At 49.8% G+C, this 6,253-nt stretch overlaps 1 pseudogene; it reads left to right on the top strand.

Annotated features, from left to right (window-relative positions):
* Window positions 1-524: 524 nt before the first annotated feature.
* LOC147723092 (uncharacterized) lies at window positions 525-1,481 on the top strand (annotated as a pseudogene).
* The last annotated feature ends 4,772 nt before the right edge of the window (window positions 1,482-6,253 follow it).

Raw genomic sequence — 6,253 nt, 5'->3', positions numbered from 1 at the left:
AGCTATCCAGAAATGTGCCCGAGGTTGACAAAAGGCGCATTTGGCTGCGCATCAGGGCGAAGGTAAACGCCATAGGATTGACCCAGCGGTCAATTGTTGACCTAAAGAAGAGGTGGTATGACCTCAGAGGGCGTGCCAAGGAGCGCATAGCAGAGAGGCTGGGGGAGCAACATGCCACAGGAGGAGGAGACCCCACAGTTGCTGCCAACATACCACTTGGAGACCTGGTTGGGGACACCATCAACCCTGCAGCCTGTGTGGGGGTCACTAGGCTGGACACCTCCCGACCCACACAACAATCACAAGGTAAGAGCCATGCAACTGCGACCCCCTCCCCTAAGAATGCCCATGCCCCCTGAGCAAGCCATTTGATAACCCCTGTAATGCAGTCCCTGCACATCAGAAACTCACTATTGCATTGTGGGCCCTGTAGTGTGACAATTGTTCCCTGATAGCCACACACAGCCAGAACTGTCAAGCGAAACATATACGTAAAGCCAGGCAGGGAATGCAAGCCTACATGCATGTTGCAACATCCCATGTGCAAGATTCATATCAATAATCATGCACCCATTTACAAGACAGGTGCTGCAGAAGCAAAGACCACAGACAGCGAGGCACTCCATATCGAGGAGACCCGAGTGTAGATGGAGGGAGAGAGCCATCCTGCCCCACAACCTGGACCATCACACACACCTGCACCTGCACCAGTACCACCACCTCCACATGCGGACAGGGCCACCCCTGCAGCCACAGGAGGAGTGCAACCACCCCATGCGTCACGCATGGCAGTGGAACAGGCCCCACCACCACCCAGGAGGCAGACATGCCGCACAGCCACTGTGCGGTCGCAGGCAAGCAGCCGGTTGAGGCTGCAGCGTAACGGGGCCACACGAGCAGAGAGAGAGCAACAGGCCAAAGATTCAGGGCTAGGGATCGAATGCCAGATGCTAACTGTGCACCGCAAGCAGGCCCAGCACATGGCAGCCATGCAGCTGCAGCTGTACAAGACTGCACGCAATGTGAATCAGCTCACCGAAAGTGTGCAGGAGTTAACTGCTGCAGTGAAGGAGAACAGCCAACTGATGGTGGCGCAGCAGGACATCACTCGCCGCTGCCACCGCCAGCTTCTGACCTGGCTATCAGCATATACCAGGTCAAACCACCTGATCGAGAATGCAACATCCCAACTGTCACGCCGGTCCCTGGCAATACAAATTCAAATGGTGCAATGCAGCCAGGATGTTACAAGGGCCCTGGAGCAGGTCACCACCACAACCCTAAACCAACAGGTGTGTGGCCATGCCCATGCAAGGGGGGGGGAGGAGGCCAGTGAGGGCACATCCAGCCTGAGCAGCCTGTCTGTGCCGGTGGCACCAGAACGGCGCCGCAGTACCAGGCCCAGTGCAGCATCACGGCCGGACACTGCTGACGTGGATTTGGAGAGGCGACAGGGTGCGTCCGGCAGGAGGCGCCAGTGAATAGCTGAACATTAGCAGCAGTGCCATGCTGATGTACCAAGCACGCCTGCTTTGCATTCAAGAGGCTGTATGATGCAATACAGCAGATAAGTTGTTTGTAAAATACAAAAAAGTTCTAGATCTTGTTCAAAAAATAGAATGAGAATATATTTGAGTGTTGTGTGAGGGGTATGGGTGCACTAGAAATAGTTCAGTGTAATGTTGTGGCGCCTGTGTCCTTTTGCCGGATTCTACCCGCGTGCATGATGCACATGTGCAGGTGGCAGGTTGTCCCCCTCCGACTCACTACCAGAGATCTCCACAGGTATCCTCTGCTTGGTAGCAATATTGTGGAGTATGGCACACACGGCCACAATGCGGCAGCAGACCTCAGGCTAGTATTTGAGGGCCCCACCAGTCTTGTGTAGGATGCGGAATCGGCTCTTCAACATCCCAAATGTCCGCTCAATGACATTTCTTGTGTGAATGTGTGCAGCATTGTAACGGTGTTCCTGTGGTGTAGCAGGGTTGAGGTATGGGGTGAGGAGGTACTCATGGAAGCCGTAGCTGCTTTCACCTGAAGGATGGGAGCAAAGGGTCAGTGCCTGTTATGCACAGCTACATGGTCTTGACATACTGTATGTGGGCATGTGTACTAACCTAGGAGATGTCCTTTGCCAAATCACCCCTGGCCAAGCGGGTGTGTATGCTGCTGTGCCTGAAGATGAATGAATCATGCGTGCTCCCCGTGTTTTCTGGCCACTGTGTCGGTGATGAATGTCTTTGCATTGCAGACCATCTGGATGTTTAGTGTATGGTAGGAATTGTGGATCCGGTTCATGTATTCTGTCTCAGCGGGTGGGCAGATGTGGATGTGGGTAAAGTCAATGCAGCCAATTACATGGGGGAATTGCACGGTGTTATAGAAGTCAAACTTGGTTTGGTTTAAGTCCTGTTGGGGGGTTGGGAAGGTTATGTAGTGGTGTATCCGGGTCAGCATGGCATCCAGGAAGCTCCGTAGGCAGCGTGACAGTGTGCTCTGAGACATCCCCCTGCATATGCAACTATCCCCTGGAAGCTTAAGGAGGCCAGGAGGTGCAGGCAGGACAGGACCTGGACATGGGTGGGCATGGCATTGGTCCTCCTTGTTGGGTGCTGCATTAGGGGGTCAAGGTCTCGGATGAGCTTAGTTATCATTGCCCCATTCAGCCTGTATTTCGATGTAGAAGCTCCTCTTCAGTCTGGCCCAGGAGTGTTATACGCAGCCGGAACATGTGCTCCTGGATCGTGCGTTGGTTCCGGGCTGCAGCCTGGAGCCTCAGCCGCCTTGCCACGATGTATAGACCTGGCATTGTGAATGTCCTCATGCTCCTACTGTGTCTCCTTAAGTGTGTTTGTTTTACCCCACACCTGTTTCTTGTTAGAATTTCATTTTACCAATTGAACTTCATGGTTACCACCTGGTTTGACTACTCCTTAAATTGCGACTCGCATTTAGCGATTTTGTTTTTTTCCGCAATTTGCGATGTTTGATTAATTGAATTTGCGATTTAATTGCAAATTCTCAAAATAATTCGCAGAATAAGTGGAAAATCGCTGTTATAGATTCGCTAAGGGGGTTCCACATTGATTCTGTGAATTTATGTTTGCGAATTCGTAATTTGATGTTTTTTTGCTTAATGAATTGCGAGAGCGGAAATTGCGATTGCAATAGCTGTTTTGCAGCTATTGCGATCACAATTTCAGTTGATGAATGTATGCCTTAGTAAGTAAGAAGTTGTTGTGAACAACCTTTGAAGAAGACACCCTTTACAAAGCATTAGCAATAGTGGCGGGTGTTGAGTAACCAATGGCCTCTTCTATCTGACTTCAACTCAGCTGTAAAGTTTTATGGAGAAGACTAAAAGTCAGGTCAGATGACCTTGATGGGTGTGTTGAACTAAAAGGGTAAGAAGGGTGGAAGGAGGAAGGATGGGCGAGGTGTAATATTTATGACTGGCAGAGAAGGATACATGGGATACAGGCATAGGTGGCTGATAGGAATCAGATGCATGGGTGGTTGAAGGCTGGGTGGAATGTGAAAGAAAAAATGCCTGCCTGGGTGGGTGAAACTGTATGGGTGGAGGATAGCAAGAATCCCCAGTGGTGTTTGGGTCAAACTCTAAACCAAGGCAAGCAAGGAAGTAAAGGACGCATCAGTGGTGGTTTAACAAAATAAAGAATAAATGTTTGTTGGTGAAACAAACTAAGGTTTGTTGAGAGATTAAGAACAATGATAGACGTTTACTTTGAATGGATGGATGACTGGATGGTATCATCATAGATAGCATAGGTGAAAACTGTCACTGGATGAAGAGTCTCAGTTTGAGGAGACTGTGCAAGAATCGCAACAGAGTAGCAAAGCCGAGGAGAATATACGTTTTTTTTTTTCAGAATACTCCCTTGACCCACAGTAGTTTACAAGCACAGCATATATATTGTGTATGAAGGTAGTAGTTATCATCAAGAACCTTCCTCCGACTCACAGGACAACTCCCTACCTATGTAAAAAAAAATTTGACTGTGTCAGCCAGCCTGCCATGGGTGGCCTATCGGCTGGTTACACAATCAATCACAACAAAGTACCTCATGTTGTCCCATATATAAGCAATGATTATTGGATCAGATATCATCTGCCTTTTTCTAGTAGTCAGGACAGGGTCAAACTGAAATTAGGCAGTTGCCCTTGATGTAACAGAGTATGGCCAGTGCCACCTGAAATAGAAAAATACGAGCTTCCCCACCTGCAGACAGTAGTGAATAAATCTAACGTGAGTCAGCGTCATGACTCTAGTATGTTTGTCTTGGGCACAGGGTGGCTGAGTCGACATGCCGGCTTAAACAAAGTTACGTTAATTTGGCAAAACAAGAGAGAAGAAGAAAACTGGAATACTGTGTACTTGAGTTCATACATGGTGCTAGTATAAAGACAGAAACTCCCACAAATGTTAGAGGCAGAGGAAGTGAGAAGATAGATACATACCACAAATATTATGTACTGTGCTGGCTAGTGCTACTGTGCCACTATGTGTTGAATTATTTGTGATACTGTTTGTTAAGAGTATTGGTTAAAACATGTTTTTTTTTATATAGCTACTCCTTCCAAAGCAAAACCATCCAGGAAGAATTTACATCCAAGGCCTGGCGGCGGAAGCTGGAGGCCTTCTGCCAAGAATACCGGCGGTTGGTGGCTCTGGCAGAGGAGGAGGAGGAGGCGGCGGCAGCTGCAGCCTCCTCCAATGGCCTGGGCCCCAGCCAGACCCCTCCAGTCATATGCCACACTTTAATATTCAGTCAGCAATGCTGGCCCCCCAGTGGATGCAACTGCAGGGAATATGCACGATGCATGCTCCTCCGGAATGCATGCCTAAAGGAGCAGTTCGGTACAAAAGGGGGTGGTGATGGACGGATAATCTGAACCAATCAAACACTCACACCTAGTCAACAGATCTGGGTTTAATCCATCACCGTTCTTTAGCCCACTCTGCCACCCCAGTTCAGACATGGCCATATGCAAATCAGTCTGACCCTGGGCCTCATGGGAACAGTCCAGCCCGAACTGCCAAGCCATGCCTTCCCTGGACCGGAAACAAGCTTCCTAGGACCGGTTTCCGGCATTCTAGCCGTCTTTAGCCAGGCTTGCTTGAATCCAGTGCAAAGTGAGCAAGGGACTCACGTCTGAGCATACCCTGCCAACTTATGGCGAACAAAGCGGTACAAAAGGGGGAGGTGATGGACGAAGCATCTGAACCAATCAAACACTCACACCCAGTCAACAAATCTGGGTTTAATCCATCACCGTTCTTTAGCCCACTCTGCCACCCCAGTTCTGACATGGCCATATGCAAATCAGTCTGACCCTGTGCCTCATGGGAACAGTCCAGCCCAAACTTCCAAGCCATGCATTCCCTGGACCGGAAACAAGCTTCTTCGGACCAGTTTCTGGCATTCCAGCCGTCTTCAGCCAGGCTTGCTTGAATCCAGTGGCAAAGTGAGCAAGGGACTCACGTCTGAGCATACCCTGCCAACTTCTGGCAAACAAAGCGGTACAAAAGGGGGTGGTGATGGACGAAGCATCCAAACCAATCAAACACTCACACCCAGACAACAGATCTGGGTTTAATCCATCACCGTTCTTTATCCCACTCTGCCACCCCAGTTCAGACATGATCATATGCAAATCGGTCTGACCCCGTGCCTCATGGGAATAGTCCAGCCCGAACTGCCAAGCCATGCCTTCTCTGGACTGTAAACACGCTTCCTAGGACCGGTTTCTGGCATTCCAGCCATATTCAGCCAGGCTTGCTTGAATCCAGTGGCAAAGTGAGCAAGGGATTCACGTCTGAGCATACCCTGCAAACTTATGGCGAACAAAGCGGCACAAACGGGGGTGGTGATGGACGGAGCATCTGAACCAATCAAACACTCACACCCAGTCAACAGATCTGGGTTTAATCCATCACCGTTCTTTAGCCCACTCTGCCACCCCAGTTCAGACATGGCCATATGCAAATCAGTCTGACCCTGTGCCTCATGGGAACAGTCCAGCCCGAACTGCCAAGCCATGCCTTCCTGGACCTGAAACAAGCTTATTAGGACCGGTTTCTGGCATTCCAGCCGTCTTCAGCCAGGCTTGCTTGAATCCAGTGGCAAAGTGAGCAAGGGACTCACGTCTGAGCATACCCTGCCAACTTATGGCGAACAAAGCGGTACAAAAGGGGGTGGTGATCGACGGAGCATCTGAACCAATCAAA

Source organism: Lissotriton vulgaris, chromosome 4_1 (genome assembly GCF_964263255.1).
Source record: "Lissotriton vulgaris chromosome 4_1, aLisVul1.2, whole genome shotgun sequence".
NCBI lineage: Eukaryota > Metazoa > Chordata > Amphibia > Caudata > Salamandridae > Lissotriton > Lissotriton vulgaris.
The sequence above is the reverse complement of the archived record's forward strand: the minus strand, read 5'-3'. Positions and strand labels throughout refer to the sequence as shown.